The sequence below is a fragment of the Chenopodium album genome, chromosome 12 (genome assembly GCF_948465745.1).
Source record: "Chenopodium album chromosome 12, dcCheAlbu1.1, whole genome shotgun sequence".
NCBI lineage: Eukaryota > Viridiplantae > Streptophyta > Magnoliopsida > Caryophyllales > Amaranthaceae > Chenopodium > Chenopodium album.
Window position 1 is genome coordinate 4,435,710 of NC_137845.1, and position 22,242 is coordinate 4,457,951.

Consider the following 22,242-nt stretch of genomic DNA (forward strand, 5'->3'; position numbering starts at 1 on the left):
TGATATGGTTGGTGACTTGGTGTGGATGTTTGAATCATTTCGTAAGAAATTCCAACCAGTGTTGGAGAGTCCAAAAATAGTAAATTTACAATCGTTATCACGATATTGATGGATATGTTCCTCCAATTCAACAAGAAGAGCACTTAGAAGTCTCAATCTCCCTCTTTTTTTTCAAAAAAAAGTCTCAATTTTCCTATTACGTTAGTTTGGCATCCTTGGTAATTGGTATCATAACAACGAGGTAAAAATTATTTGTACCAATAAATCATTAAAGGAAAAAAAATCGAATATAATTAATTGTTATTAATCATCATTAATAGCTTGACTTAATCTATTTTTTATACACGTGACTAGGGCTGTGCACTTTTAGACCTGGACCGTAAAACCGACCGGGACCGACCGGGACCGGACCGGACCCGGACCGGACCGTAGCCTTCCGGGTCGGTCCTCGGTCCTTTGAAATCAGTCATTCCGGGTTCCCGGTCCGGTCCGGGTAAAACCCGGTAAATTCCGGGCTGGACCGGAAACCCGGGAAAAATGTATATTTTTTTTTTTTTTTAACAATTTCCTAAAAACCCTAATTTCTATCAATCTCATTCACAGCCTCTTCAGTCTTCACTCTCACTCTCTGTCCTCCTCTAACCTCTTTCCCGTTCTCACTCACTGCCCGAAGCCGCCGCGGCACCGCCCTCATCTCCGCAGGACGCACCGCCCTCATCTCCGCAGCCCGCACCGCCGCAGCACCGCCCTCTTTTTCGACTTCCAGCCTACAGCCCTCCAGGCTCCAGGTATGTTCCAGCCTCCTCATCTCTTCGGTTTTTTTTTTTTTTTTTTTGTTTAATTAAATTCAATTTGTATGACTCAGCCTCCTCCTCCGATGACTCCAGCCGTCGACGCCTAACAGCCCTCACCGGAAATTGCTCCTGTTCTAGTTCGAAAGTCAGGTTTGTGATTTTTTTTTTTAATTTTTTTTCTTCTGTTTTTGTTACTTAATAAATTGATAGGCATTTTTGGATGTAAATCATGTAATTGTGTGTATTTAATTTGTTTTCAGAGTATTACTATTCAATTGTTCAACAACGGATTCATATTCATGCAATGTAAGTTGCTTGCATCAGTTGCATGTTCAATTCTTTTACAAAATTGTTTTTGATTTTAATATGTTTTTATTCATATGATTCTGCCATATTTTTGGGATATATAATCAAATATAATATTGTATTCTGCGGTTTCTGCCATATAATGTTATATAATGTCAGAGTATTAAATATAATGTTGTATTCAGTTGCATGTTCAATTTAATGTTTTATGATTCTGTGGTTTCGCCAAATAATGCATTCTATTCTTAACATATAATTAAATATAATGTTGTAGATGGCGAGCTCCCAATCCAAAAGGGCACCTATATACTCTTCTGATCAAACGACACATACACTTTCGGATGCTGCTAACAACACTGATATTGATTTATTGCGGCAATCCTTGCCTCCGGACAAGACACTTACGGAGGGACGGAAGTATTTGGTTAGAACAAAAACCAAGAGGAAGGCTGAATATTGGAAGAACTACATTGAGTACTTAGATGATGATGGCAAACTACGTGCTGAATGTAAGTTTTGTACAAAAACTTTTGCTGCTGATGGCAATGTTAATGGTACTAAAAATGTTAAAAATCATTCTGAAAATTGTTTTGGTAATCCTGAAAATAAAGACAAGGGTAAGGGTAAGCAAAGTCAATTGAATTTTCAACCCGGGGATAATGAAAATGAGGCTGGAAAACTGAAGTGTGGGGTTGTTAATTTTAAAGAGGTTAGAGAAGCATTGATTCGTATGGTCATTATTGATGAATTGCCATTCAAACATGTTGAAAAACCTGGTTTTAAGTATTTTGTGGAAGTTGCTTGTCCTGGGTTTACCATCCCTAGTCGTACTACTATTGCTCGTGATTTTTTACGCCTTTATTATCGTGAAAAAGAAATACTTAAAAAATCATTTGAGGGATGTCAAAAAATTTGTGTCACAACTGATACTTGGACCTCAATTCAAAGAATCAACTATATGTGTCTCACAGCTCATTACATAGATAGTGATTGGAAATTGAATAAAAAAATTATAAATTTTTGTCCTATTTCTAGTCATAAGGGTGAGGCCATTGGTAAAGCAGTGGAGGCATGTTTAGAGTATTGGGGTATTGAGGATAAGTTGTACACTGTTACAGTTGATAATGCTAGCTCTAATGATCTTGCTTGTGCACATTTGAAAAAAATGGTTCAACGAACCGGATGTGTTAATAATGGAAATTCTCTTCATGTTCGATGCATAGCTCATATTATTAATCTTATTGTTTGGGATGGTATTAGAGAGCATGGTGTGTGCATTGATAGGGTTAGACATGCTGTAAAATATATCAAGAATTCTCCTGCTAGAATTGCTAGGTTCAAAGATCTTGCTCAAAAGGCTAATATACAAAGCAAATCTTCTTTATGCTTTGATGTTCCTACTCGATGGAATTCAACTTACATGATGTTGGAAACAGCTTTGAAATTTCAAAAAGTTATTGGTGGGGTGTCACTTCCCGATGGAGAAGGTGTGAAAGATAATGAAAAACCTCCTGACCATGATGATTGGGTCAAGGTGGGAAGGTTAGTTTTGTTTTTGGAGGAGTTTTATCATTTGACTCGTAATGTCTCTGGTTCTCTTTATGTGACAAGTAATAAAGGTTTGTTTGACATTGCATATGTTTATGATTTGCTAAAGGAATGGGAAAAAAGTGATGATTTGAATTTTCAAGCTATGGCCATTTCAATGAAGAAAAAATTTGATAAGTATTGGGGAAAAGTGGCTAATATGAATATGTTTATATATGTTGCTGCCATTCTTGATCATCAATCCAAATTTCGTATTGTTGAGGAAATACTTAGGGATATGTATGGAGAGGAAGAAGGGACAAGACTTGGTGTTCAAGTAAAGCAATTTACTTACTCTTTATTTGAAGAGTATAAAAATTTGTATTCTTCCTTCATTCCTCAAAGTGGCAACAGTGAAGATCATGTGCCAATTGATGTAGATGTTGATGTGGCGGATAAGAGTAAGAATAAGGCGTATTTTGCAAAAGTTAAGGGTAGAGTTAATAAAAAGATGAGAGCGGATAATTCATTTGCAAATAGTGAGTTTGATAGATACATCAATGAACAATTAGGGCTGGAGGAAGAAGAAATGGATGCTTTATCTTGGTGGGCACAAAATGGACATCGTTATCCTATTGTTTCACGTATGGCACGTGACATATTAGCCATTCCATTGTCTACCGTTGCATCGGAATCCGCCTTTAGTACGGGAGGTCGCCATCTCGATCCTTTTCGGAGTTCTTTGACACCTAAGGTAATGTTTTTTGCTTTAAGTTATTTTATTTTTACATATTGATATTCTTATATTCTATGTTGGCTTTGTTATTTAATTTTATTTTTTTATATGAAAGATGGTTCAAGCTTTGATTTGCTCTCAAGATTGGCTTAAACCAAAGGGAATGATGGAAGTTGATGTTGAAGAAAAAGTAAAAGATTTAGAGGAGATTGAGAAAGGTATTTCTTACACTATTACTTGCATTTTCAATTTTTTTGAAATTTTAAATATTTATTTTTTTCATTTGATTAGAGGTGGAAGTTGATGATGGAGATCATGAGGTCATTTTTGTGGACTATTTTGCATGATTTAAGATTTGGAGGTAATGTTTCCAACTTTTATTTTCATTTAAAGTATCTTTAAACTTCTAATCTCTAACGTTGATGATTTTTTTTTTTTTTTTTTGCTAGAGCGGTGATGGAGAATTGATAGAAAAATGGAGAGGAGAAATTATCAAAGATTGAAGAACTTAGCTCTTTTTCATTAAACTTGTATTACTTTGGTGTTGTATTTAACTTGGGACTTGTTTTGGTTTGTATTTGGATAAATCGGATATTCGGATGTATTGACTATTGAGTGGGGTGTATGATGTTTGGTTTTTTTTTTAATTTTGTGATTTATATATTTTTGGGGAAAAAGTACACAGGTTAAAAAAAATGATAAAAAAAGTATACAGGTTAAATCGTTAAAAAAAACAGGTTAAAATGCAGGAAAAAAAAACAGGTACAGTCGGTCCCAACCGGTCCAAAACCGGAATGGACCGTATTAAACAGGTCCAGACCGGAACCGGACCGGCATAATACGGTCCGGTTTCCGGTTCTTAAAAATTGCTTATTCCGGGTTCCGGTCCCTGCCGGTCCCGGTCCGGACCGGTCCGGTTTTGGACCGGTGCACAGCCCTACACGTGACAATATGAGGGGCAGGGCGTGAAGTTACAATTACACAGTTTCGGAGAACTTTGCTTTGATTTCTTCATTTCTACAAGGAACTCTTAGTTAATTTGTATGGATAATTTATGGATCTGTTGACTTTAAAGGCCTGTTCCGATTTACTGAAAATAACTGAAGTGAACTGATTGGAGCTGAACTGAACTGAAATGAATTGTTTATGATAGAAGGAAATTAGGAACCGAACTGAACTGAAATTAAGCTGAACAAAACAGGTCCCAAGCACTTGTAGTTTGATGATTTTCCTCCATTAATGAAAAATTGTAATGTTGTTTAACTTCTCAATTTATATTATAATAATGTTGTTTAGTATTTTAATTTTACAAACAATAAAGATTTGAAAGCAAAGAGATAATAAATAATGTAAAATTAAGGACATGATAAGAAACTAAAACCACAAATTCTTATATGTGGCTGGCCACACCGTGTGACCAACCATCATAGGGGTTAATTCGTATTGTAATAGGGGTTGTTACTTGGACAGTGTTAAAGGGGTTACTTTTTTTTTTTAGTGTTATAGGGTTACTTAGTCAATTTTATAGGGGTTACTCAGTCAGTATTACAAGGGTTACTTGTTAGTGTTATAGGGGTTACTTTGTTCATTTATAAGTGGCCACACACAAGACGGACTGTATATTCACAAGTGAATCCAAGTGAGGATCTATATACGAAGTATTCTTTACAATTGTAAAAAAAAAATATTTACTCGTAAAAATCAAGAAAGTGAATACCTATATACTTATAATAGATTGGTCAAAAAAAAAAAAAAAAACTCTAGCGATAATTTAGGGCCCGTTCACTTTACCTTATTATTGATGAACCAAAATTATTTTTACCGAACAAAAATGAAATTATTTTTTATTGAACTGAAATTAATTTTGTTGAACTAAAATTATTTTTACTGATTCTCTATTATATTTCTTCTTTAGAGTTTCTGATTTTTATTGAATTGAAATTAAATTAATTGAACTAAAATTATTTTTACTGAACTGAACTTATTTTTACTAAATTGAAATTATTTTTACTGAATATTATTATTTTTTTAAGGTGAACTGAACAAGACCTTAATAAAAAATATTACACCAGTGACAGTTTGATAAAAATAAATTAATCTTACAATTTGGTAAAAAGAATTTAACTTGGGTGATATTTTGAACAAAAATTCTATTTTGTTCAACAACCACCTCGAAATTCCTATTTTAGTGGATGTCCAGTTGGTTTTTGAAAATTGTACTCGAATCCATACCCATGAATTGGTACAAGTATATAACCAGATGTAGTGGATTTGTTAGGGGTTTTTCTACATTAACAAATTTACTTATTGCCATATAAAATAATTAGATAAGTATTATGCTAAATTTATTATTTATACCATCTATTAGAGTTCTATAATCCACGTTTTAACAAACATATCACACATCTAAATTTCAGTTCAAGTCGAAACATCCTGTACCAATTTTAGCAGGTAAACCAAGACAATTCCTTGCAGTAGGAGTTTGCAAGTTGTCAACTTCTCCAGAAGCTGCTTGAGTGATGAACTTGGAGGGAGTCTCAAAGGCCATCTTGCTCAATGGAGATATCGATTCTGCTAAGCCCCCAAATCTGTTCAATGGCCTATACTTGCCCGTATGTGTCATGTAATCAGCAACTAAGGTCAAATGCCGCATGTCCACTGTAACTCCATAGTGGCCAAAAACTGAAGATACTTCTGCTATAATGGTCGCTCTGGCTGCTTCAACCCCATAAGTATCGAGCATCGCATGTATGTCATTGGACATAATGAAATTGAGATCAAGCTCATCTTGCATATTCCAAAAGGTAGTAAAATCCACACCTGCAGTCTGAAGAGCAGGACGAGAATTTTCACTTTTTTTAAGCATTGAGAACCCTCCATTTCCTGAGTCATCCAAATGAAGCTCCACAGCTTTACAATGCTCGATCTTGCCAGGGTTCTTGACATAAACTTTCTCAGCTGTCTTCTGAGCAATCTGCACAAAACCTCGAGTGAGAAAATATAACTTAATGATATCTAAGACATACTTCTTCATCACATAAAATCAATGAAGTTTCTCTAATGCCAGTCGTGAAGGTATAGTTTAAAGTGTAGGTATGTTCTAACAGCGGTCACATAAACACAAACATAAATAGTCTACAAGATGATGAAAACCAACAGAAACAAATACGAATTTTTGCAATACCAACATACCTGTGTTAGCAATATATGCGGTTCATTGGTTAACTTAAAATGGACTTCGAAAAACAGTCCATCACAAGCAACATGTATTGCTCTATCTTTAGCTGATGTTTTTCTTTGTTCAGCTTCTGATTTTTCCTTTTGCGGCTGCAGTGAATCCGGGTCAGAGGAGGCTTTTAGTTCTTCTTGCTCCACACTTTCTTTCACAATTTCATCCTCGTTCAGTTCTACCTCCTCCTCAACTTCCTCTTCAGAGTTTTCATCCTCATAGTCCACCTCATCTTTAGATCGCCCTTTCTTTTTCCGAGCCTTTGAACTGAAAGGATCACCCTCTTCTTCACTATCACTATCACTATCTTCATTTGTTTGTGACTCAAACTCAGAGCCATCTTCATCCATCTCATCTGAACCTACCGTTTGAGCTTGGGATTCCAATTTAATACCACTTATCCTTGAAAGCAAATGCAAATGACTTGATATTGCCGCTTCCATTTTCTTCAAGTACTCATTTAGCAGGGTATTTTGACAGTCTTCTAAAGTTATATCAGTGTGACGAGGATAAAGTTCAGGATCATAAAGCTTTAATTTCAGCTTGTAAATACTGCAGATTTCATGTTCCTTAATGGAAAATGGAAGAACACTAACTTCCATGTTTTCTATCAAGTCAGCAACCGAAATCCTCTTTAACTTTGCAGCAAGCTGCTCTGCATCATCCCTGCAAATGTACAGCATATTAATCAGCAGAACTTCGTGAAATGAAAAATGTAATAACCATAGATATTGCAACATTATAGGCACTGAGAAAAGTAGAACTTTGCATGTGGCAGAAACTCGAAAGAACAGCAAACAATTCTCCATTCCGACAATTACAAATGTGATAAGCAGACTCGTATGTAGACCTTCATAGATCCTAATACTAGGAAAATCATTGTTTTTCCCCAAGAAAATCCAACTCCACATGTAACAATTAATTGCCACATGCAAAAAAGTTCTTGTACCATTCCACATTCATCTTCCTTTCTGATTTCACCTTTTATTTTTTGGCAGTCGAAAATTTTAGGTTCAAACAATTCGGCACAGATAATCTATCTGTCTCTAATTTTCAGTCACACACATAATGAGATTTGATCAAAATGCGAGAAAGAAAAACAGAACTCACATTGCCTTGCATTTTAGCAAAGGGCATGTCATAGTAGGAGTCTTAATGGTCTTTGACGCATCCTTTAAAATCTCTGACAGACGTGGAATTCCCAGCGTCACATTCATCTCTCCTCGACCAGCATGATGGAATGTATTCAATCTGAAAATTCATAATCACGAAACCAAAAAGAGAGTGCATAAATTAAAGGGTTCCTGAGCGAAAGTGGAGAAAATGGATGCCACTTGCAATCTGGCAATAACATGCTATGAATAAACTTCATTTTTTAGCTATTCTCTCACTAAAATCATAGTAATCAAAGTAACAAGAAGAGGATTAAGATGAATTAATGAAGAAGTTTGAGAAAAGCATTAAAATATGACTGTACAGATGAGAGGTTGGTGCAGTAAAAAAATAAATAAATAAATAAAGCATCTAACAGCTTGTAAGAACATGACTTAAACAAAATCCAATTTCAGGACATCTAGTCAAAGTATTCTGAAAGACAATAGGCATAACGCGTGGAGGAGCTTAAAACAGAGAATGTTCCACCTTCTCTTTGTTTAAAGCAATATAATACAGAAATCACATCATACTAACTGGCTAACTGCTGCACTTACTGCATGTTAGGAGAACCAACTAGCCACAACTTTTTTAATCCTCACTTAAAAGTTTTCCTGCTGCTGATAACCAAAAAAGCTTAATATTTGCACAAACTAGGAGGGAGAATGAATACCTACGTCATTTGGGTGGAAGGTTCCCCAATGGACTGAGCGGCAATGATTCCAACAGGCTCCCCTGGATGAGCAAGACTCATGTAGTATTTGTTCTTAACCAATTTCAGAAAGTTCAAACAATCCTTGGGGTGTGTATGTCGAGAATTCAATGCTGCTGCATGATTTTTTAAGAATTCTTCAGCTTCCTTAGCAAGTTGATTTGGAACTTCATTGTCTTCTTCAACATACTTGGATAAGAATTCATCATCATTTTCACCAATAGGATTTTTGCTAACGATCAGTTGTTGATTCTGGAAGGAAAATTCAAAATCAAAATATAGTAAGTCTTACATAGAATTTGAAAGGAACCCTCAAACATTTGTAGGTTAAGGCACCCCAACCAATGCTAATGCTTCAAATTGCCGAATATAGCTCATCTTATGAACATCAACCCCATCTTCTCCATATAGCGAAACTGGATGATGGACCCATCTCCATCACGAACTGTGTAGTCATAATTAACACTGAGGCACTCCAGATTTTTAATCAAGCACCTTTGCAGGTATCCACTGCGAGATGTTTTGACAGCTGTATCGACTAATCTATAAACAAAAAGACAGCACATGAATCAAAAAAAGCTAAACGTCAAGTTATTCTTAACTAACATCCTCACCCCAAGCCCCTGATTCCTTATTACATGTAAAAGAAAATTTCGTACATAAAACTTAAATAATGGGGCTACCTAAAACAGGAAAGGGGAAAACTAAGCCCACCTTCCTAGCAAATTACAAGAATCTGAAGGCAAAGCTACTTCCAATTCAGTATATTAATGATTCCTTAAAATATAGGAAAGATGATGATCCTAAGTTCCTAACTAGGTTTCTTTCCCCCCTTAGAAAACACTGGTCTGGAATTAGTCATTCCAGAGTCCAGACAGTGTGATTAAGAGCGTATTACGAGCTTCAAATCTTAAAACACGTGCAAAGTTATCTCAGCTAGCTACTTTCCATTTAGGTGGATTGTCACTGCTATTTAAGGCATAGATAAAAGTTCTAAATGAGACATTTTGGGGGCAAAAATTAAATGTCTGAGAAAAACAATTGAACAAAGTATACCCTTCGCGACCAGCCATGCAGTGGAAATAAAACTCTTGGGGGCGGAGACCAGTGAGATAACGATCACTAATAAATCCTCCAGCTCGAGCTGAACTGTCCCAAGGGGCAAAACATGGTAATGTCTTTCCAGAGACCATCCGAGGTACACGCTTCCCTTCCAGCTCTTGTTGACCCAACAAGAGAGAAATTTGTTGGAAATTGAACTGCCAAATGTAAAAAGAAAATGAATACCAGTGAAGATCACATGAGATTGCAGCCAAGCTGTAGCAAGTGTACAAACCAACAAACTTAGAGAATATAGGAGTCACTAGTCAAATGAGAAAAAATAAAGGGGTATTGTTAAAATAAACATCAAAGCATTAATCTGTCAAATCACTCAAATGCATGTTATTTTGATCATATTATTTAATTATGCTACTTTTTAAGCATGTATTTGTAAAGCAATTATATGCTTTAGCTTGTTGACATAATTACCATTTATGTGTGACCATTCAAAATATAAAATCTGATCATTTTGATTGGACTATTGGAGTCATTGGACCACGAACTAATATGTTCAGACATGAGCAATAAAGCAACAAGCCAGTTAGAGTCAAAAACTTACACTGCCACCTTTAGCTCCAGAGAGTGTCATAAGAGAAAGAGCGTTTTTCCGAAAAGGCTTAACTAGACCTTCAGGAAATAGCTTAGTGACAGCTGAGCTCAATGTATTAAGCTTACTTCTCATCATCCCATCAAGTAGCATTATTGCAGATTCTCCATTAGCCCGAATTGCTTTCTCTATTCCAATTTGCATCTCCAAAGAGTCTAAAAGGACGGAAAGAAAAGGACAAAGCTAAAAATTAGAACAATTAACAAGTAAATTGCAATACAAAATTATGAATTAAGGCACAATAACAAGAAGCCGCACATAGCTTTCAAGTCTAATAAAGGAAAGCCTTGGAAACTCCTCCATGTAATCCATGTTATACATTGACAAGTGAGACTAAAGATACATAGCAATTTATCAAAAACAGAAAAAGAGGTAGTATGTGATACCAAGGTCAAATTATAAAGTCAAAACACATTACCTTGTTCCAAGAATATTTTTATTGTGTTGTGATTTGTTTTGAGCTTTGAACGCCTTTCACAATTGGAAATTTGAGGCTTTTATAGGATGGTTTCAAGACTTAAGTGAAACCAAGGTAGAAAAATAGGTGAACTAGGAGAACCTCTACCCCTAGTAGTTTTGTGTTAGCAAAGAAGTTATCCCAATGAAATAGAGTATCAAACAATGGAACATAGTTGTTTTAAGGAACATAGACATGAGAATGGTCAATCTGGTGACCCAAATTAAACTTTTGGATGAAAGGAGCAACATCATTCATTAAAATCATGGTATGCCCCAGTACCCCACTCACATTAAGTGGTAAAAGAGTTGGTCGAAAGAAAATTGATCATGAACAAATTTTTGCAGATAAAATCATGATAAGTCCTTAAGTGACAGAGGTTAAGAGACTTAGGACATAATGCGATACTAACTCTTCTTAAAGTTAATAAGGCAAAAATTCTACAGTGAAGAACTATATCACATACCTAAATGTTCTTTCTCACGGCCAATAAATTGTTGGTGAACATCGTTGCCACAGTTAAGGCAAGCATCAAGCAACTTTTTCCTTTGGTTGTCACAAGGTTGTACTAGGAGAAGATCATGAACTCCGCAAGTAAAACCATGCATCATCTAAAGCATAGCATGAGCAAAAAAAATATTAATGCAAGTCACATGCAACATTGCAATTGCAATATCAAATCATAAACAAATCATTCCACAATAAGTGGAAGAAAAATCAATAAGATAGCAGGAGGCCACCTGTAGAAAAGCAATCAAAACACGACACAATGCAGTAAGCAAGTGTCCTGCAGCATTAGACCCATACATCTCCTGCACTGTGTGAATTAATCCATACTTTCCAAACTGCTCCTTGTCAATAACCCCTTGAATTAGTTCATTTTTGTAAACAAACACAACATCTTCATCAATGCTGTGACTAGAATACCCAGACATCCTTCTTTCCAAACCAGTTTCTGAATGTTTTTTTCTGAACCTCCAACACTCTTTTTCACTGCTTTTTGTCAAACTTCCAACATTCATCTTCTTAGATTTCCGAATCTTTTTAAATTTTCGAGAAACCTCATCAGTTGCTTTAAGACTTTCACCATTCTTCTTAGATTCATCCATCCCAAAATACTCTCGTGCAATTTTTGCACGCTTTTGAGCAGTAAACGGTAAGCATCCTGTTGTGATTTGATTTAAGATTGCAGTTATGACCTGCACAGGAGTGATTAAAGAATGTCAAAGCTAAGTCCATTGAGAAGGTTAAAAGATAAGATTTCTAACACCTAAGATATACAAATGATTGATACAGCGTTATAGACAAGCATTCATTCGAACCTGCTTTCCTGTCCAAAGCCTCTTTGGTCTAATTATAACCGGTGGATAAGCCTGTACCACATTTTCTGAATCCAAAACAGATAATTTCTGGCCAGGTTTGGCATTGAGAGAGGGGACGCCAAAAGAACACACACCGGACATACAAATAAGTTGATTAAATTCTTCCAAGGTAAGAAATGTATCCCTCTTTGTGAGAAGCACAGCACCTACAATGTTATCCTATTTACAAGTACAGATACATGAGAAACATTAAAACAAATAGGGAAAAAAAGATAGTGGGATATAGGCAGGAAAAATTCAATATTGAGTTATTGACCCTCAGTTAATATTAAAGATTAAAACCTGAATTAAGCCTCTTTTAGGATCACCACGAGTAGGAACAATATACTGGTTATCAGCATTGACAATATTGTAAGCTTCAGCACGGGAGATCTCATCTTGTGGAAAGTGAACATTAATTTCATCACCATCAAAATCAGCATTGAAGGAGCTGAATCAAAACAATCACCAAGTAGTGACAAGTTAAGCATCAAAAACCTTACAGAATTATATACCAAAGAATCATTGTAGGAGGAAAAACATACTCGCAGTTAGCATAATGAAAACGAAGAGTCCTCTCTTTAGGCAAGACACGAACAGTAAGTGCAATCATACTTGGTTTATGGAGAGTTGGCTGTAATTTACAAAATGTATCAGGGACTAAAAAAGCATTAGACAGAAGTAATGTATTATCTCCTCATACAGTCATACCTGGCGATTTACCAGAACTACGTCCCCATTACGCAGGTGACGCTGTACAACCTTCTCTTCATAGTTATTACTAAAAGTCTTCCCCGATTGTGTTGTGACTCCTCTTGAAGATGATAATTTTTTTGCGAAAGCTACCCGCGATTTTCTACTGCATGATAGTTTATAATTTGATACTTTATCAGCATAGTGTGTGGCACCAGGGTGAATCTCAGGCCCGTTGAGAATGGCATCCTTTAAGTTTGTCAAATTCCATGGTGTCACTCTCTGCATTGACAACATAAAACTTCAATTGAAACCACAACCTTATTGTCCAATATTAACTCTCTTCCAAGGTTGCAAAAGCTTAATTTCAAAGAGATCAATCTCACCTCTGGATAGGTCAACTTTAATGCAAAAACAAGAGGAATACCAATCTCATTGGTAGCTAAATAAGGATCAGGTGATATTACAGAACGACAAGCATAATTAACTGTTTTCCCAAGCATCTTGTGCCGGAATATGCCTTCCTTTTTATCCAGCATTTGACATATTCCAGAAGTCTTATTTCTTTGTGCTAGACCTGACAATGTGCATAAATTAAGGGCGATCAAAGAAGCTTTATTTAGGCAGCAACTTGTCATTCTATGAACAAGACAAGACATAGTCACACATGATCAGTTTCAACAAATTTATCCAAACAAAGACAAGACAAATTTATCTAAAGCAGCTAATAACCGGCATATTCAGGAGAAAATCTGTGTGATATTAGGATACTAATCAAAACAACATCTACACTTGTTAGAGTTACTGAAACTATGAATAGAATTATACCAAGACGTAACGCAAGATGAGTCTCTATCACATGTTTGAACAAGGTCATAATATGAATATCATGGACAAGAAGGTGATGATTGATGAATAAACAAAGATGCAGACTCACCTGCTGCACGCTTGTTGTTAAAATAAACATTTATATATTGTTGAAGATTCATCCACCTACTAAGAATAACATCAATCTCAGCATGCTGCTCATAAGCATTAGCCAAGGACACATTAGCATCCAAAATCTTGCCCAACAGAACAGTTTGAGGATGCTCCGTAACCTAAAAGAACAATAATCATAACCCTGTAAATGTGAGTGTGCATTATAAAGATGTAATACAGCAATACAACCAAAAAGTCATCAGCAGTAACAATGAAAGGCAGAATCACTATTATACCAGTTGTAAACTTGTAGCCAAAACCAAAACTTTGCAGTCATAAAACAAAGTTCATAACTTGCATCTAACAAAAGGAATTATTCTCTCAAGGTCCTCATCTAACAAATCCTTGCCTCTAAAATGAATCATACTAATGTCCTTGATGCTCTCCCCAAGTCCAAGCACTTCCACATCCCAAAAAAACCTAGAATTAGTTCTCATAGTTTTCTTATACCATATTAGCCATTATTACATGAATTATATCACAAAATTAAAAGGGAATTATCACTACAGAATTACTCTATGATACTAGAGTATACTTTAAACTTCATGATCCGTAATAAACTACTTTAAAAAGTGACCTGATAATTCATGCTTTCTCTCTAGTAGTCTAGTGTCAATGGTCAAATTTTTTTTTTATTGTATTTTTGAAAAAAAAAAAAGGCACAAAGACAAATAGTTAGCCAGCTTAACAAGCTTGATAAAAGATAATCACCTTCATAAATCACAATAAACAAGCAGCGAAATCTCCCCAGGTTAGTTGGGGTGTACAAAAGAGAATATAGTTGAAACTTACTAGTACACCTTTCGAAGCGTTACGAAACTTCGTAGGAGGCACGAGAATAGTTTTTAAGAAGAACATCGTAAAAGCTGATTTCTTCTGAGATGTATTGTGAAGTTGCCGAATATCAAAAATGAATGAGCATAACCGAGCCTCATTTTCCCAAAGACGCTCTACTATCCCTCTGACCTGCAAGTATCAAGTTAATTGCATCATGTGATTCATGTCCATGTTAGTATTTATGCAATACCTCTTGCTAAAGCATCAAGAGCATACATAAAACTAGAAAAGCTTAAGCCACAGTTTGTACTATCCTTATGATATATGATATGAAAAGGAGAAATAACATACTTCTGTTGGCAATAGAGAACGTGGTTTTTTCCACTTCATATATTTTAACTGCACATCATCATTTATTTTCCTCCGCTTGTTTGATGAACCTTCAACATCTCCTTCATCCAACTTATGCCCTCTGATAATATTTGCCTTTGTGTTGTCATCACTCCAGCCACCCTAAAAAAGAGTAATTATATACATATCAACTTAGAAAGAAAGAAATCATATTAATAGTTTTTATAATCAGATTTTTGTGAAATGATAGAGCCATGGAAAAGGTAGCTACGCATTTAGTCAATGATTAAACAATGAGAGCGAATTTCCTCATTTAGTCTGGACAAAAAAAATTCTGGTTTCTAGCAGCAATATTTATAATCCCAGTTCACCACCGAAACTCAATACAGTAAACAGAATGAAAAACAAAATCATGTTGGCAGAAGAAACACATAACTAGTAAATCGATCTTCAAAATTTTGATAGAATACATTCACAATTTTTAATTATCATTAACTACTGTGTTAATGTAAATGCATCCTTATAACTCCAGGATAGATTCCGAGTATTCCCTGTAACTCATAAGTTAGACTCCATGAACTCCTCCATACACTAGTATAATACCCAAACAAAAGGAGTAGGGAAGGCAAAGCAATCCTTAAATTACGACTGTGTTTGACTAAGTTTTCAGGATCAATCTCTTTCATCTCAATATATAGATAGCAGAATGACCAAATAAAGTATTTTCAAATAAACACTAAGTAGTCATTACACACATACGACTAACTCAACCAAAATTTGCAGCTTGTTAGTGTATATATTTACCATGTGAATCAAACCAAAGGTTGGTTTAGTAATGGGAGGACTCTTGACATCACAATGACTACACTTGGTCCTTTTCTTCATCATGAAATTATCCAAGACCGAAAGTGTTTCAGAAAGCTGAAAAGAGGTCCAAACATCATGAACAACCCTGCTATCACTGTCCTCGTGATCATTACTTAAAACACGATCACCATCATCATCATGTAACTCTCTAGCGCCAGAAACATCACCCTTCATTATGAGGTTCAACTTAGAGATGCACATTTCAACCTGCAAGCATTTGAAAAACCGTACCAACCAACATTCATTTAGGCAGGATACATACGTCTAAAAAATCATATATACAAGCAAGAAATCACCAAGGAGCTTAACATGGACTAACTAGGTTCATTATATTATTTGCCACGACGAAATAGTATATTACCTCCTCTTGTGATGCCTTGAAACGGTAACAAATCAAACAAGTGTTCTGTACAACACGCACGAGCCTATCGAACAATATAGGGTGGACTGGGTGGTAAACCGGTGACACAAGATCAATGTGACCAAAATGTCCCGGGCAAAAATGGTCACGAAGACCACACTTTTTGCAACTGTACATAAAATAAAACAACAATGTCTTAAAACAAACAATATGCACATTCTAACAATCAAACAAAACAATCAACAAACATAATGCCACCCCCTAAATTAATTATACTCCCTAATCAATCAATCAATCAATCAAAGCCTTAATCCCAAAAGTGGGGTCGGCTAACATGAACCAAATTTGATTATTCCGTGTAGTCATCAACATAAATCTTTCTCCTCCATCCCTTACGATCCAAAACTTCATCCTCACGTAAATCCATGCACTTCATATCCTTCCTCACTCCTTCCAACCAAGTCATCTTTGGTCTCCCTCTTCCTCGTTTAATCCCTCCATGGTCCCACTCTTCCACTCTTCGCACCGGTGCACCCTCGGGTCTCCGTCTTACATGTCCAAACCAACGCAGACGATTTTCCCTTAATTTATCTACAATGCCCGCCACACCTACTTTCTTGCGAATAACCTCATTTCTGATTCTATCTCTTAAAGTGTTTCCACACATCCACCTTAACATGCGCATTTCCGTAACCTCCATCTTTTTAATATGCTCTTTCTTAGAAGCCCAACATTCTGTACCATAGAGCAACACTGGTCTTATGGCAGTCCTGTAGAATTTTCCCTTCAACTTTAAGGGAATGCTGCGGTCGCATAGCACTCCCGTGGCCGCTCTCCATTTAAGCCACCCTGACTTAATCCTGTGGGTCACGTCTTGATCAATGTCACCATTCTTCTGGATGATCGACCCTAGGTACTTAAAACATTCACTCATGGTCAAATCCTTTCCATCCAAACTCACCACTTCATTGCTTGTCCCCCTCTGAGTGCCAAAACGACATACCAAATATTCAGTCTTACTCCGACTTAGCTTAAACCCTCTAGATTCCAACCTTTGCCTCCATTGCTCCAACTTGACATTAACCCCATCCTTAGTCTCATCCACCAAAACGATATCATCTGCGAACAGCATACACCATGGACCCTCATCTTGAATTGGTCTAGTTAATTCGTCTAGAACCGTTGCAAAAAGAAAAGGGCTTAATGCAGACCCTTGATGCAATCCGATTGTAATAGGGAAATCTTTTGTCAACCCTCCGCATGTCCTCACATTTGTTGACACATCCCGATACATATCCTTAACTAGGTCTACATACCTTCGTGGGATACCTTTCTTCAACATTGCCCACCAAGGTATCTCTCTTGGCACCTTGTCATATGCCTTCTCTAAATCAATAAAGACCATATGAAGATCTTTCTTCTTTACCCTATAAAACTCCATCATTTGTCTTATCAAATGGATTGCCTCCATAGTAGATCTCCCAGGCATAAAACCAAATTGGTTATCTGAAATGCTTGTGCATGCCCTCAACCTTTGTTCAATCACCCTTTCCCACAACTTCATAGTATGGCTCATAAGCTTAATTCCTCGATAGTTAGAACAATCTTGAGCGTCTCCTTTGTTTTTATAAACCGGGACCAAGGTGCTCTTCCTCCAATCTTGTGGGATCCTTGTAGCCGTCCATATCTTGTTGAAAAGGTTTGTTAACCAATCAATACCAATCTTACCCAAACACCTCCACACCTCTATCGGTACCCCATCAGGGCCAACCGCCTTCTTAGGTTTCATCTTCCTCAGTGCAATCTCCACCTCTACTCTCCTAATCCTTCGCACATACTCCATGTTGATTTCTTCATCACTCATAGAGGTATCTCCTATCACAACTCCATTACTTCCATTAAATAATTCATCGAAGTACCCCTTCCACCTGTCCTTGATGCCCTCCTCTTGCACTAGGACCATTTGGTTCTTATCTTTGACACACTTCACCATGCCAATATCCTTCCTTGCCTCTTGTCTTCTCTTTGCCATCTTATAAATGATCCTTTCTCCCTCCTTGGAATCAAGCTTTTCATAAACCTCCTGATATGCCTTTTCTTTTGCTTGGCGAACAGCTGCCTTTGCCTTACTCTTAGCCTCCTTATACGCTGCAAAGGTTTCATCACTCCTACATTTTCCTAAGGCTTGATAGCATTCCCTTTTTTGCTTAATTACTGCTTTCACCTCTTCAGTCCACCACGAAGTATCTCTCTGTACCGAAGTTCTTCCCCTTACTTCCCCTAAGACCTCTTTGGCCACTCTTAGGAAACAGTTCTTCATTCGTAACCAGGTCATGTCCGGATCCACCTCTCCATCCCAATCCGCTTCTTCAATTACCTTTTCTGTAAAAACCTTAGCTTTTGCATCCCTTAGGGTCCACCATCTTATCCTTGGTTCTTCTTGTCTAACTTTTTTCTTCGCCTTCTCTTTCAGACGAATAGTCATTACCAATAGCCGGTGTTGGGTGACCACACTCTCCCCTGGGATAACCTTACAGTTTATGCAACTTTGGCTATCTATGCTCCTTGTGAGCAGGAAGTCTATTTGAGTTGCATTTGCTCCATTCCGAAAAGTTATCAAGTGTGAATCCCTCTTCTTAAACCAAGTATTAGCCAAAATTAAATCATATGATTGGGCAAAATCCATAATAGCTTCACCACCGGCGTCCCTCTGCCCATACCCAAAGCCTCCATGGACACTCTCATAGCCATCTCGGCTCGCCCCAACGTGCCCATTTAGATCCCCTCCAATATATAACTTCTCTGAGTGGTGGACACCCTGCACCACCTCGTCTAGGTCCTCCCAAAATTGTCGTTTCTCTTCTGCATCTAAACCCACTTGGGGAGCATAAGCACTGATAACATTCACAATCTCCTTGCCACATAGCAACTTCAGCCTTATCAACCTATCGTTCTTCCGATAGACCTCGATCACCTCTTTTGCCAACCTCTCATCGAGAACCACACCAACTCCGTTCCTAGCTCCACCATTCCTTGTTCTGTGGCTCGTTTCTTGCCCAACATACCATACCTTATACCCCAAAACCAAGCCTCGAGCTCCTTCTCCTGTCCATCTTGTCTCTTGGAGGCACATGATGTTCACGCGTCGTCTTTTCATTACTTCTACCAATTCTGCTGATTTTCCCGTAAGAGACCCCACATTCCAAGAACCAATCCGCAAACTAAAATCTTTTCTCCCACGCTCCCTCCTGATCCCAACTCCAAGTCCTTGATTATTTGACACCACAATTGGGCAATATGGCGCGTCGCTTCTGGGCGACGACCTAGCAACCCTTACATACTTATCACTGCACCCGGGTCTGGGAAGTGCAGCGCGTCGCTCAGTAGGGAACGCCCCAATGGCACGCCCTTGCTCATTTGACACCACACTCGGGCAATGTGGCGCGTCGCTTCTGGGCGACGACCTAGCAACCCTTGCATACTTATCACTACACCCGGGTCTAGGAAGTGCAGCGCGTCGCTGAGTAGGGAACGCCCCCACGAAAATATCTGTTTGGCTCATGTCATGGGATGTGACGAAGTTTTATACTGGCTGTCACTGGCCTACCGTAACCCTCCTCCTTTATCCAGGCTTGGGACTGGCAGCGGGAAACCCACTGGCGGAGTTAATTATACTCCCTAATAATTAATCAAATTTGCACAATTTTTTTTTACGGTAAGGAGAAAGACTATAACCGAACCTCAACCCTCACCGTTTTTTTGGTCCATCAAATTTGCACAATTATCAATACAGCATTGCAATTAATTATTAGAATTAATCGAATTTGGCCGTGCTACAACATTATAATACTCCTTATTTTTTGTCGCTTTTTGCACAGTTTTCAATGCAATATTGTAATTAAAATAATCGTATCATAAAAAAAAATAACGTCGAAATAAAATAAAATCACATACGGAGTATAATCATTCATCGGACCCAATAGAGGGTCATAGAGGCCACCAGGGAGAGGCCGGCCAACAGTGTCAAGCACATTCGGGTTCGTAATTTTAAGAACGCTAAGCTTCTTTGCTTCTTCATCTGTCATTAACCCGAATTCGATTTCCTTCACACATTCTGTTGCTACCTATAAATTCAATCAGACGAACAAATTAATTTTTCAAAACAAAACAAGAGTTATAGACTAAATCAGTGTTCAAATTGATTATACCTCTGTTCCATTCATCTTCAAAATTATAGAGAATTGAACTGAAAATTCTCTCTCCTCTCCTGAAATCACTCTATTTATAAGAAGAAGAAAGAAAAAAAAAACAAAGTTGGAATACTTTTTCGCGAAATAATTTTAAGACTGATTATAGGAATTGATCGCGAAATATTCACTTTTTTTTATTTTATGGTTTTTCTAAGGTATGCCCCCAAGTTATTGAATATTTTTTTCAAAGTTATAAGTTATGTCCTCCCTCTTACGATATTTTATCAACAATATTATTTGACAGTCATTTCCGTTAACGAACGCTAAATGACATTATTAATTTAACATGTATCCTATTCTAACTGGTCTATCACTTTAAAAAAAATTAAAAAAAATCAGAAAATAAAATAATTAAAACTTAATTAAGAATTAATTAAAAAAATAACCAATTACCCCTCCCACCACCACAACCTAGCCCATCAACCCGCGTCATCGTCACCGGCATTCGGCTGCCCACCCTCGCCCATCCTTTTATTTTATTTTTTAAGCAAATGTCAATCACCAATTGTTATAGATGTGGTAATTCTAAGGATAAGGAAGTTCGAACCCTCAACCTTTTTTATAACAAAGGTGACTACTTAACCATCTTAGCCAATCATCAACTATGTCATTAATATGTAAAAAAAAACTTATATAAATGCATACTACAAGCCAAGGTTCAATTAAAAAAAATACTCAAAGACGTACAACGACAATTTCAGTTTTAAAAAGTCGTTAATAAAATTTATCGATTGCACGTTTACAGCACTACAACAGTAGCAGTCTGGGGCAACGTCCGGACTACTCACTAGTTATAAAGTTATACGTAGCTAATTTTGTAACAATTTGAAGAAAAGAAAAGAGAAAAAAAAACCTAATGTATATTTTAAATAATAGATTCATAGTTTATAACACACAATACTATTAGAAATCTTTTTTTTTTTTGAACGGGAAGTAATAATATCATTAAATAATAGTCATCTAACACACGATAGTGACGATACCATTAGAAATCTTTTTTTTTTTTTTTTTTTGAACAGAAAGTAATAATATCATTAGAAATCTTTTTTTTTCCCTCAAAAAAAAAAAAAAATTAGAAATCTTATCTTCTTACTAATAGCATATTTGTTGGACAAAAAAAAAAAAAAAAAAAAAATCTATTTTTTTAAAAAATTAGCTAATTACTTATCTATTTTTTCCACAACTCAATCTAGCCCAACAAACTCAACAACCTCACCAAGCCCATTTCATTTAACCAAACCCTATATATAACTAAGCCTAACAAATAAGCCTTTGCGCTACTAGTCAATCAAATTTACTTTGAGATATCCGTGATTAAAGATAGAGGTTTGTTTGCTACTGGTCTTTCAAGCCATCAAAAATTCAAAAGACATTAGACAGGGATATCCTCTTTCTTCTTAGAGGAAACCAGAAAATTATGAGAAATCCAAGAGGGAATAATAGATGATTATGTAGTCTAGATTTTAAGTTTATTTGTAATTATTTAATTAATTTTATTTTGAAGTTTGACTAATTTTAATAGTCAAATATTTTTTTTAGAAAAATATTGTTTTATTTTTATGAAATAAAGTGGTTTGAGTATATAAATATTATAATAAAATAAAATGTAAACTTTTATAAAAGGGCCAGATAAAATTCTACTTCATATTCAGACTCAATTTACCTTCTCAAGGCCCATAATATATTGACAAAATAAAAATGCCTTAAATTTGTCCTTCCCCTCTCTTCCGTTCTCTCTGTCTCAATTTCCCATTGTAGCGCACTTTTGAGGTAAGATAATAATTGAATATCAAAATTATGAGCCTAATTTGATAATTGAATCAAAATTTGCTTGTTAAAGTTGCTATTTTTTTTGTGAGTGATATTTGGATTTAATCAAGTATTTAGTGTTGGGTAACTTGGGTTACCTTTGATTATATTTATACTAGTGTATTTGATTGGAGTATTGTTTAACATTGTAGTTTGTATTTTGTGATCGAT

The 22,242-nt window shown here is 36.3% G+C and overlaps 1 pseudogene across 1 annotated transcript; it reads right to left on the reverse strand.

The window, feature by feature from the left end:
- Positions 1-5,726: 5,726 nt before the first annotated feature.
- LOC145571697 (DNA-directed RNA polymerase I subunit 1-like) lies at positions 5,727-20,148 on the reverse strand (annotated as a pseudogene). The gene is made up of 20 exons (XR_014096617.1): positions 19,967-20,148; positions 16,013-16,181; positions 15,589-15,858; positions 14,785-14,946; positions 14,449-14,622; positions 13,613-13,775; positions 13,062-13,246; positions 12,694-12,957; positions 12,528-12,616; positions 12,286-12,433; positions 11,944-12,162; positions 11,362-11,820; positions 11,088-11,232; positions 10,117-10,319; positions 9,513-9,715; positions 8,799-8,999; positions 8,422-8,708; positions 7,703-7,843; positions 6,556-7,258; positions 5,727-6,337 (listed from the first exon to the last, which is right to left on the reverse strand). The product of XR_014096617.1 is annotated as a DNA-directed RNA polymerase I subunit 1-like (transcript).
- Between the last annotated feature and the right edge of the window lie 2,094 nt (positions 20,149-22,242).